General features: G+C 47.9%; 1 long non-coding RNA gene across 1 annotated transcript; it reads right to left on the reverse strand.

Moving 5' to 3' along the window:
* Positions 1–910: 910 nt before the first annotated feature.
* On the reverse strand, positions 911–1,913 carry LOC138365761 (uncharacterized). Its single transcript, XR_011228984.1, has 3 exons — positions 1,696–1,913; positions 1,532–1,588; positions 911–1,349 (listed from the first exon to the last, which is right to left on the reverse strand). It is a non-coding gene; the product is annotated as an uncharacterized lncRNA (long non-coding RNA).
* Positions 1,914–12,155: the final 10,242 nt, after the last annotated feature.

Below are 12,155 nucleotides of genomic sequence, written 5' to 3' on the forward strand. Positions count from 1 at the left end.
AATCATGTATGCATAAGCAATTGCTTTATGCTTACATTCCACCATGCCTCTAGGATTTTGACGGTCTAATAGACATTCAAAATCGTAATAGGCGGTGTGAGTTGGGCTATAGGTCCTACCGTAATTTTTAAAACTGATTTTATCACTAGGATTATAGAATGAAAATACTTGGGATACAGTGCATGACTCTTCGTGAGCCTGAATTTCATCTAAGGGAGCATGCAAAAGACAAATTTTGCAGAATTTATGAGTGTTAGGAATCCTTTCAGAATGATTGTTAATACTCTTTACAAATTTATCAAAATCCTTGATCAGACAGAGATGCTTACCTTCTAATAACAACAAAGGGACTTTATCGGCATACTTTTCCTGGCTTTTCCTAGCTAAACTAAGATAGTATCTGTTACTTTCATGAGTTACTGTATAAATATAAATAGAAATTTTGTTAAGCTTCTCTATTTTCTTAAGGTTATCAAATGATACAGGGAATCTAATTTCATCTGCCCATACTACAAATCTTCTACACCATCGAAGGCTTTTGTAACACTTTCTAACGTTATCCATGGTCCTGCCCATTGCTAAGTTTTTATACGCCGCAATGCACTGTAACAAACACTCATCTCCTTCACTTTCAGGATTAAATACCGATTCTTTACCCTTTAATTTTGCAGGATATGGTACGTAAGATCCAAGGTGCATAGGGTGGCGAATATACGAAAAATTAATGGCAAAGCCTGACATGGAATGAATTCCTACACTTGAGGATTGGACATTTTTTAGGCATTCGTCAATTTTAGCAGACATTTCGTCAACCCATGAATTTACAAGAACTTCCACCTCTTCCTGTGTAACAATCTGAGTTTCGCCTCTAATTGAAAATACTTCGTCTAATATTTCATATTGATTGTCGGCATGATTAAGTTTTTGCAAAATTAGGCTTACATCAGGGTAAATGTGAAATGAGGGAGGGAATTCTTCCTGTATTTGTCTGAACTGATTGTCTATATATTCTATAAAAAATTCCCTATACCTATTTATATATACGCTGGGGTCAGCGTCTAAATGTCCGGGAATGGAGAACGAATGTCTCGAGAAAGAACCTTCGAAATGGTTAATGACTTCTAACACTCGCGGAACAACGTTATCTAAGTTAAGTACCTCTGGGGAATCTGGAGCGTTGACTTCTTCATCTGATATGTCGTGAACAGGGGGTTGATTGTCTTCTTCTTCATCTGAAGATGCATGCTGGTTGCCGTCTGGTGCATCTTCTTCTAGCTCCTGGGACAGCTGGGGTTGACTGCGTACAGGTGTGCTCCACTCAGAGGGTTGGGTTGAATCCAGGGGCGATTCTGTAATATAATATTAGCAATGAATAAACATTAAGAGGAAAACACATTTGAAACAATAAGAGGATTTGAAAACCTTAATAGGAAAATATCGTGTAAATAAGAGGAATTATTATTAAGAGGAAAAACAAAAAGTTTAAATAAGAGGAAAAACTGAATTACAGATAAATAATAATATTACTTACGAGCTGGGATGTTGATTCCACCAAGTATGAGATTCTCTTGATCACGAATAGGAACTCCTGTAATGGAAATATTTTTCTGTATGAGTACTTATTACTTGTTTATACACTTGTTAAAAATACAATTATTAACTTTTAAAATTACGAAAATTATTGTGAAAACGTACGGTTATTTATGATGCGACGGCGTTTGGGTGGAGGTTCAATGATGTTTCTGGCTTCGGTAGGAGGTTCCCGGTTAACGGAGAAACGACAGTATGGGCATGAAGTAGAACCATGAACTGAAATGAAAATAATATATATATAAATTGACTGTCTGTATGTATGTATGTGTGTTTCGGATATATATTTTCTTTGAAAGTTTATTGAATGTGCGAGAAAAAGAGGTACTTACGATTTGCACAATAGAGTTGCCCACAGCTGGTACAGGATACGTCAAAATGTCCAGGCGGTGTAGGCCCGTTGCATCCTATACAGTATAGTCTGCATTCTTGAAGAGCGTTGATGGACATTTCACCTAGGCATGTTAAACATCGTGTTTGACACACATGAACGATTTCGTTGTTGATAGGAGACAGGCACAGAGGACACACTGACATGATGATATGACTATGCTAGGGGAACCTTGTGAACAGGATGAAGATTGAATGTTGACTGAAAGTGTAGGCCTCCGAGACTTTGGCGATCTGAGGGGGCCCCTGAATGAGCGTAATAACGATAGTGTGCCCCTGAGTGAGCGTTTGGCTGTTTTATTAATAGCGAGAATGATTGGCGAATACTGGGAATAAACTCTTTTATTATAAATTGTGTAAACTATGAATTAGATGACTAAATAAATTATAAATAAATAAATAAATAAGTTTTATTAACGCTTAATGTATATATATAAATTATTACGGTGGCGAACGCCGACAATGACTGGTGGATGTCTGGGGCAGGTAATCAGGTGATGATTGCCTCGGGCAGATAGCCTGGGGCAGGTATCTGGGGTCAGCTTAGATAGTCTCTGAGGCAGTTTTCAGTATTAAAGGTTACATTGAGATGCTTCGGTTTTGTATAAAACTGACTGGTTAATGAAAAAGGAATAAAATATTAGTATGTCAGAAAATAGGAAGAGGGAATAATATGAAGAGGAGAGAGAGAGAGGAGGGAGAGAGAGAGAGAGAGGAGGGACGGTCCAGATATTATGGATAAGATAAGATAAGATTAAGAGCCGACTGGCTGGCTGGGCGCAAAGTAAATAAAGGTGACGCGACAGATTGCGAGGTAAGGGGGGGAGGGAGGGGGGTGTGATGTACGAAACCACGACTTATACAGATAACTTTCTAAATTTATATGAATAACTAAGGCTTACATAGACGATTTTGTAAGTTGAAAACATGTAAAACATGTCCGTAGAGTTCTCCTGGAAACCCTAAAGCGCTACACACGTTATTTGAATTTCTCCCATAAGGACATAACAAACTTCTAAGTCTCGGAAATTATTTTTCTCATAAGAACTTTAACAAACTCGTATGCCATTATTTTTCATTATAAGAATTCCCTAATTCCAAATCTGCGACTTCCCAAATTTGCTGGAAAACCCTGGCGGTCCACAGACGAATTTCTAAATTTGCCGGAAAACCCTGGCGGTCCACAGACGAATTTCTAAATTTACCTGAAACCCTTGGGGTCCACAGACGAATTTCCCCAAAAACAAAAATTCGTCTGTGGACCGCCAACCCCACTACTCACTCTCACTATACACCCTCAGTATGACTGTATGACCACTTTCACTATACACCCACAGTATGACTGTATGACCACTCTCTCTATACACCCTCAGTATGACTGTATGACCACTTTCACTATACACCCTCAGTATAATGTATTTTCCCAGTTATATGTTCAAGATTCACTCCATTACTTATAACTCTAAAAACAAGGACATGGAATCCAGTAGTGGGTATATTAGAAAACAAATAAATAATGTAAAAATATTGTCTTAGTCATATTAAAGGATATTAAACGTTGGGTGGCTTGACTCTGCGAACTGAAGGCCCAGAATTATTCCTTGAAAATGTTTTCTAGTCTCTGAGAGTCAATGGGAAAGGAAAGAGGAATGGCTGCCGGGTATCTGGGCCATGTGTGTGCCCATGTGTGTGCCCATGTGTGTGTGCCCATGTGTGTGTGCCCATGTGTGTGTGCCCATGTGTGTGCCCATGTGTGTATGCCCATGTGTGTGCCCATGTGTGTGTGCCCATGTGTGTGCCCATGTGTGTGTGCCCATGTGTGTGTGCCCATGTGTGTGTGCCCATGTGTGTGCCCATGTGTGTGTGCCCATGTGTGTGTGCCCATGTGTGTGCCCATGTGTGTGTGCCCATGTGTGTGTGCCCATGTGTGTGCCCATGTGTGTGCCCAAGTGTGTGCCCATGTGTGTGTGCCCATGTGTGTGTGCCCATGTGTGTGTGCCCATGTGTGTGTGCCCATGTGTGTGTGCCCATGTGTGTGTGCCCATGTGTGCGCCCATGTGTGTGCCCATGTGTGTGTGCCCATGTGTGTGTGCCCATGTGTGCGCCCATGTGTGTGCCCAAGTGTGTGCCCATGTGTGTGTGCCCATGTGTGTGTGCCCATGTGTGTGTGCCCATGTGTGTGCCCATGTGTGTGCCCATGTGTGTGCCCATGTGTGTGCCCATGTGTGTGTGCCCATGTGTGTGCCCATGTGTGTGCCCATGTGTGTGCCCATGTGTGTGCCCAGGTGTGTGCCCATGTGTGTGCCCATGTGTGTGTGCCCATGTGTGTGCCCATGTGTGTGCCCATGTGTGTGCCCATGTGTGTGCCCATGCCCACGTCTGGTGGGGCACAGGCAGGCTCCGGGGAACTGTACTCACCTAGTTGTATTTGTGGGGGTTGAGCTTCGGCTCTTTGGTCGCGCCTCTCAACTATCAATGAACCGGTGTACAGAGAGATAGTATGTAAAGATTCCTAAGCTCAATAAGCTCAGGACTCTTACATATTTTTAACGTAATCTTAACATAGTTTCAAGACATCTGCTGGTCCAGGTTCAATTTGCCAATTTAAGTTTTTTGTATTAATATACCCCGAGAGGCGAGTTTATTGGGCAGCGCCACTCATCCTGTGAGTGGACACACCGCCATAGCAGCATGTACAACACTCCCCAATAGGAAGAAAACCCGCTGGGTCGTTTATCCTGTCAGTTGTACCCAGACACAGCTGGGACTTGCTTAACTGCCTCAAGTGACCAGCTCCTCAAGCAAGAAGTTTAACATCTGTCAACCCTTAAAATATTACGTTATCTTGCGGGTGCAAAATGGGGGAATAGAGAACACCATTTATATTTGACAGATAGTATTTTCCCCTAACTCAAACAATCTGGAGTTTACGATGCTTCACATACTTCTAATGTCTCTTAGATGGTCACATTCTCTCAGATAATGATCAAGGCGGTGTCCGTCACTCTCACCACAGACTCTGCAACTCCGCTGCTCAACTGTTGTTTCCATCCTAAGTCTCCATGGATATTTGTATTCAAGACGGATTCTCGCTATTACTCTCCCGCGGCCACCTCCTCTTCGTCCATAATGATTGAGATTGCCAGCTGTAACCATGTTGTACCATCGTACAGATTCACTGGTTTGTGCTTCTATCCTCCTTTCCTCAGTTACCTTGTCACGGTGATGTTGCCTGACGATAACTCTAATTTGAAGCAGTCTTCAGGTATGAAGTATTCAATATGGTCTCCTTCAGCGACAAGTCTAAACGTAAGAAAGGTCTGAGTTATCAGTGGAAGGGATTTTAGGCCAGAAAGTCTTAAGATCTGTGGACCACGTGGGACTGTGGACCATGTGGGACTGTGGACCATGTAGGACTGTGGACCACGTGGGACTGTGGACCATGTGGGACTGTGGACCACGTGGGACTGAGGACCATGTGGGACTGTGGACCATGTGGGACTGAGAACCACTTGGGACTGTGGACCATGTGGGACTGTGGACCATGTAGGACTGTGGACCACGTGGGACTGTGGACCATGTGGGACTGTGGACCACGTGGGACTGAGGACCACGTGGGACTGTGGACCATGTGGGACTGAGAACCACTTGGGACTGTGGACCATGTGGGACTGAGGACCACGTGGGACTGTGGACCACGTGGGACTGAGAACCACTTGGGACTGTGGACCATGTGGGACTGAGGACCACGTGGGAATGTGGACCACGTGGGACTGAGAACCACTTGGGACTGTGGACCATGTGGGACTGTGGACCATGTGGAACTATGGACCACGTGGGACTGTGGACCATGTGGGACTGAGGACCACGTGGGACTGTGGACCATGTGGGACTGTGGACCATGTGGGACTGTGGACCATGTGGGACTGAGGACCATGTGGGACTGTGGACCATGTGGGACTGTGGACCATGTGGGACTGTGGACCACGTGGGACTGTGGACCATGTGCGACTGTGGACCATGTGGGACTGTGGACCATGTGCGACTGTGGACCACGTGGGACTGTGGACCATGTGCGAATGTGGACCACGTGGGACTGTGGACCATGTGCGACTGTGGACCATGTGGGACTGTGGACCATGTGCGACTGTGGACCATGTGGGACTCTGGACCACGTGGGACTGTGGACCACGTGCGACTGTGGACCACGTGGGACTGTGGACCACGTGGGACTGAGAACCACTTGGGACTGTGGACCATGTGGGACTGTGGACCATGTGGGACTGTGGACCATATGGGACTGTGGACCATGTAGGACTGTGGACCATGTGGGACTGTGGACCATGTGGGACTGTGGACCACGTGGGACTGTGGACCATGTGGGACTGTGGACCATGTGCGACTGTGGACCACGTGGGACTGTGGACCATGTGTGACTGTGGACCATGTGCGACTGTGGACCATGTAGGATTGTGGACCATATGGGACTGTGGACTATGTGGGACTGTGGACCATGTGGGACTGTGGACCATGTGGGACTGTGGACCATGTGGGACTGTGGACCACGTGAGACTGTGGACCACGTGGGACTGTGGACCATGTGGGACTGTGAACCATGTGCGACTGTGGACCATGTAGGACTGTGGACCATGTGGGACTGTGGACCATGTGGGACTGTGGACCATGTGGGACCGTGGACCACGTGAGACTGTGGACCACGTGGGACTGTGGACCATGTGGGACTGTGGACCATGTGGGACTGTGGACCAGGTGGGACTGTGGACCATGTGGGACTGTGGACCATGTGGGACTGTGGACCATGTGGGACTGTGGACCACGTGGGACTGTGGACCATGTGGGACTGTGGACCACGTGAGACTGTGGACCACGTGGGACTGTGGACCATGTGGGACTGTGGACCAGGTGGGACTGTGGACCATGTGGGACTGTGGACCATGTGGGACTGTGGACCATGTGGGACTGTGGACCATGTGGGACTGTGGACCACGTGAGACTGTGGACCACGTGAGACTGTGGACCATGTGGGACTGTGGACCATGTGTGACTGTGGACCATGTGGGACTGTGGATCAGGTGGGACTGTGGACCATGTGGGACTGTGGACCAGGTGGGACTGTGGACCATGTGGGACTGTGGACCATGTGGGACTGTGGACCATGTGGGATTGTGGACCACGTGGGACTGTGGACCACGTGGGACTGTGGACCACGTGAGACTGTGGATCACGTGGGACTGTGGACCATGTGGGACTGTGGACCAGGTGGGACTGTGGACCATGTGGGACTGTGGATAACGTGAGACTGTGGACCACGTGAGACTGTGGACCATGTGGGACTGTGGACCACGTGGGACTGTGGACCATGTGGGACTGTGGACCATGTGGGACTGTGGACCATGTGGGACTGTGGACCATGTGGGACTGTGAACCATGTGCGACTGTGGACCATGTAGGACTGTGGACCATGTGGGACTGTGGACCATGTAGGACTGTGGACCATGTGGGACTGTGGACCACGTGAGACTGTGGACCACGTGGGACTGTGGACCATGTGGGACTGTGGACCATGTGGGACTGTGGACCAGGTGGGACTGTGGACCATGTGGGACTGTGGACCAGGTGGGACTGTGGACCATGTGGGACTGTGGACCATGTGGGACTGTGGACCATGTGGGATTGTGGACCATGTGGGACTGTGGACCACGTGGGACTGTGGACCATGTGGGACTGTGGACCACGTGAGAATGTGGATCACGTGGGACTGTGGACCATGTGGGACTGTGGACCAGGTGGGACTGTGGACCATGTGGGACTGTGGACCATGTGGGACTGTGGACCATGTGGGACTGTGGACCATGTGGGACTGTGGACCACGTGAGACTGTGGACCACGTGAGACTGTGGACCATGTGGGACTGTGGACCATGTGGGACTGTGGACCACGTGGGACTGTGGACCATGTGGGACTGTGGATAACGTGAGACTGTGGACCACGTGAGACTGTGGACCATGTGGGACTGTGGACCACGTGGGACTGTGGACCATGTGGGACTGTGGACCATGTGGGACTGTGGACCATGTGCGACTGTGGACCACGTGGGACTGTGGACCATGTGGGACTGTGGACCATGTGGGACTGTGGACCACGTGGGACTGTGGACCATGTGGGACTGTGGACCACGTGAGACTGTGGACCACGTGAGACTGTGGACCATGTGGGACTGTGGACCATGTGGGACTGTGGACCACGTGAGACTGTGGACCATGTGGGACTGTGGACCACGTGAGACTGTGGACCATGTGGGACTGTGGACCACGTGGGACTGTGGACCATGTGGGACTGTGGACCACGTGGGACTGTGGACCATGTGGGACTGTGGACCATGTGGGACTGTGGACCACGTGAGACTGTGGACCATGTGGGACTGTGGACCACGTGAGACTGTGGACCATTTGGGACTGTGGACCACGTGGGACTGTGGACCATGTGGGACTGTGGACCACGTGGGACTGTGGACCATGTGGGACTGTGGACCATGTGTGTACTACAGTGTCATTTGGTCTACAGTCTCACATAGTCTACAGACCTCACATAGTCTAGAGGCCCACATAGTGTACAGCCCTACATAGTCTACAGTCCCACATAGTCTACAGTCCCATATAGTCTACAGTCCCATATAGTCTACAGTCCCATATAGTCTACAGTCCCACATAGTCTACAGGCCCACATAGTCTACAGGCCCACATAGTCTACAGCCCCACATAGTCTACAGTCCCATATAGTCTACAGTCCCACATAGTCTACATTCCCACATAGTCTACAGCCCCACATAGTCTACAGCCCCACATAGTCTACAGCCCCACATAGTCTACAGCCCCACATAGTCTACAGCCCCACATAGTATACAGTCCCATATAGTCTACTGTCCCACGTAGTCTACAGGTCCACATAGTCTACAGCCCCACATAGTCTACAGGCCCACATAGTCTACAGCCCCACATAGAATACAGTCCCATATAGTCTACTGTCCCACGTAGTCTACAGCCCCACATAGTCTACAGCCCCACATAGTCTACAGGCCCACATAGTCTACAGCCCCACATAGAATTCAGCCCCACATAGTCTACAGCCCCACATAGTCTACAGGCCCACATAGTCTACAGCCCCACATAGTCTACAGCCCCACATAGTCTACAGGCCCACATAGTCTACAGTCCCACATAGTCTACAGCCCCACATAGTCTACAGCCCCACATAGTCTACAGCCCCACATAGTCTACAGCCCCACATAGTCTACAGGCCCACATAGTCTACAGCCCCACATAGTCTACAGGCCCACATAGTCTACAGGCCCACATAGTCTACAGCCCCACATAGTCTACAGCCCCACATAGTCTACAGGCCCACATAGTCTACAGCCCCACATAGTCTACAGCCCCATATAGTCTACAGTCATACATAGTCTACAGTCCCACATAGTCTACAGTCCCATATAGTCTACAGTCCCATATAGTCTACAGTCCCATATAGTCTACAGTCCCACATAGTCTACAGGCCCACATAGTCTACAGGCCCACATAGTCTACAGCCCCACATAGTCTACAGTCCCATATAGTCTACAGTCCCACATAGTCTACAGTCCCACATAGTCTACAGCCCCACATAGTCTACAGCCCCACATAGTCTACAGCCCCACATAGTCTACAGCCCCACATAGTCTACAGCCCCACATAGTATACAGTCCCATATAGTCTACTGTCCCACGTAGTCTACAGGCCCACATAGTCTACAGCCCCACATAGTCTACAGGCCCACATAGTCTACAGCCCCACATAGAATACAGTCCCATATAGTCTACTGTCCCACGTAGTCTACAGCCCCACATAGTCTACAGCCCCACATAGTCTACAGGCCCACATAGTCTACAGCCCCACATAGAATACAGCCCCACATAGTCTACAGCCCCACATAGTCTACAGGCCCACATAGTCTACAGCCCCACATAGTCTACAGCCCCACATAGTCTACAGGCCCACATAGTCTACAGTCCCACATAGTCTACAGCCCCACATAGTCTACAGCCCCACATAGTCTACAGCCCCACATAGTCTACAGCCCCACATAGTCTACAGGCCCACATAGTCTACAGCCCCACATAGTCTACAGGCCCACATAGTCTACAGTCCCACATAGTCTACAGGCCCACATAGTCTACAGCCCCACATAGTCTACAGGCCCACATAGTCTACAGGCCCACATAGTCTACAGGCCCACATAGTCTACAGCCCTACATAGTCTTCAGGCCCACATAGTCTACAGCCCCACATAGTCTACAGGCCCACATAGTCTACAACCCCACATAGTCTACAGCCCCATATAGTCTACAGTCATACATAGTCTACAGTCCCACATAGTCTACAGGCCCACATAGTCTACAGTCCCACATAGTCTACAGTCCCACATAGTCTACAGCCCCACATAGTCTACAGGCCCACATAGTCTACAGGCCCACATAGTCTACAGGCCCACATAGTCTACAGGCCCATATAGTCTACAGGCCCACATAGTCTACAGGCCCATATAGTCTACAGACCCACATAGTCTACAGCCCCACATAGTATACAGCCCCACATAGTCTACAGGCCCACATAGTCTACAGCCCCACATAGTCTACAGACCCACATAGTCTACAGCCCCACATAGTCTACAGCCCCACATAGTCTACAGGCCCACATAGTATACAGTCCCATATAGTCTACAGCCCCACATAGTCTACAGCCCCACATAGTATACAGTCCCATATAGTCTACAGCCCCCACATAGTCTACAGCCCCACATAGTCTACAGGCCCACATAGTATACAGTCCCATATAGTCTACAGCCCCACATAGTACTCAGTTTCTCACTGTTTCTCCCCAAATCTGAGAGGAAAAATAAGAATGCTCACTTCCTCACGAGTTTCACAAGCCGCCACCAGAGCAGAATATTGGTTACTGTGGCTGTTGTAGGACAGGAAGTCTGAACCGCCTTCAGCGGATTCCAGCAACCTCACGGAAATGGTGTGAGGATTATATTACCGCTTATAATAGCGGCCATAAACCGACCCCCCTATTGTACCCTGTGTGTGTGTGTGTGTGTGTGTGTGTGTGTGTGTGTGTGTGTGTGTGTGTGTGTGTGTGTGTGTGTGTGTGTATGTATGTGTACTCACCTAGGTGTACTTGCGGGGGTTGAGCTTAGGTTCTTTGGTCCCGCCTCTCGACTGTCATTTAACTGGTGTACAGATTTCTGAGCTTGTTTGGCTCTGTCATATCTGCATTTGAAACTGTGTATGGAGTCAGCCTCCACCACATCACTGCCTAATGCATTCCATTTGTTAACTACTCTGACACTAAAAGAATCTTTCTAACGGCCCTGTAGCTTATTTGGGTACTAAGTTTCTACTGTGTCCCTTCTTTGAGTTCCACACATGCTAAATAGGTTTTCTTTGTCCACCCTGTCAATTCCTCTGAGAATTTTGTAAGCGATGATCATGTCTCCCCTAACTCTTCTGTCTTCCAGGAACGTGAGGTTTAGTTCCCGTAACCTTACCTTGTAGCTCATACCTCTCAGTTCCCGGACAGGCTTTCTGACAGTCTCAGAAAATGCAGTCTGCCCACTCTTCTCTTTCTTGCCTAATTTTTGTTGCCTGGTCATGGAATTCTATTAGACCTGTGAGACACGATTTACCATTCTTGAATCCTTGCTGGTGGCGTGTTTCAAAACACCTTCTCTCCAGATGTTCTACGAGACAATTAACCATGTCTATAAGACACGGCCAATTGTTTAATGCTTAGTTTGTTCATTTGTTAGAAAGTTCTCACCAGACTGATAGGGAGAGGGCTTCTTCAATAACGAATTGTAAAAGTATTTTCAATAGAAACATTATTGAATCTGCTTTATTACAGATTACGAAATCATGCAAGTTGAACATTACCAGGGGTTGTATAATTTAGATCCATTTTTGATTGAACAGTTAAAAACTATTTTAGTAAGATTATTGATACACATTTATCTCAATAATACCTTATTAATATCCTCTTATCTCATTATTCTCTTATGTTTGTGAACAAAGGGATTGTTTCTCACCTCAGTCATACCTATGTATCCACACTACTGAA

Source organism: Procambarus clarkii, chromosome 17 (assembly GCF_040958095.1).
Source record: "Procambarus clarkii isolate CNS0578487 chromosome 17, FALCON_Pclarkii_2.0, whole genome shotgun sequence".
Taxonomy (NCBI): domain Eukaryota; kingdom Metazoa; phylum Arthropoda; class Malacostraca; order Decapoda; family Cambaridae; genus Procambarus; species Procambarus clarkii.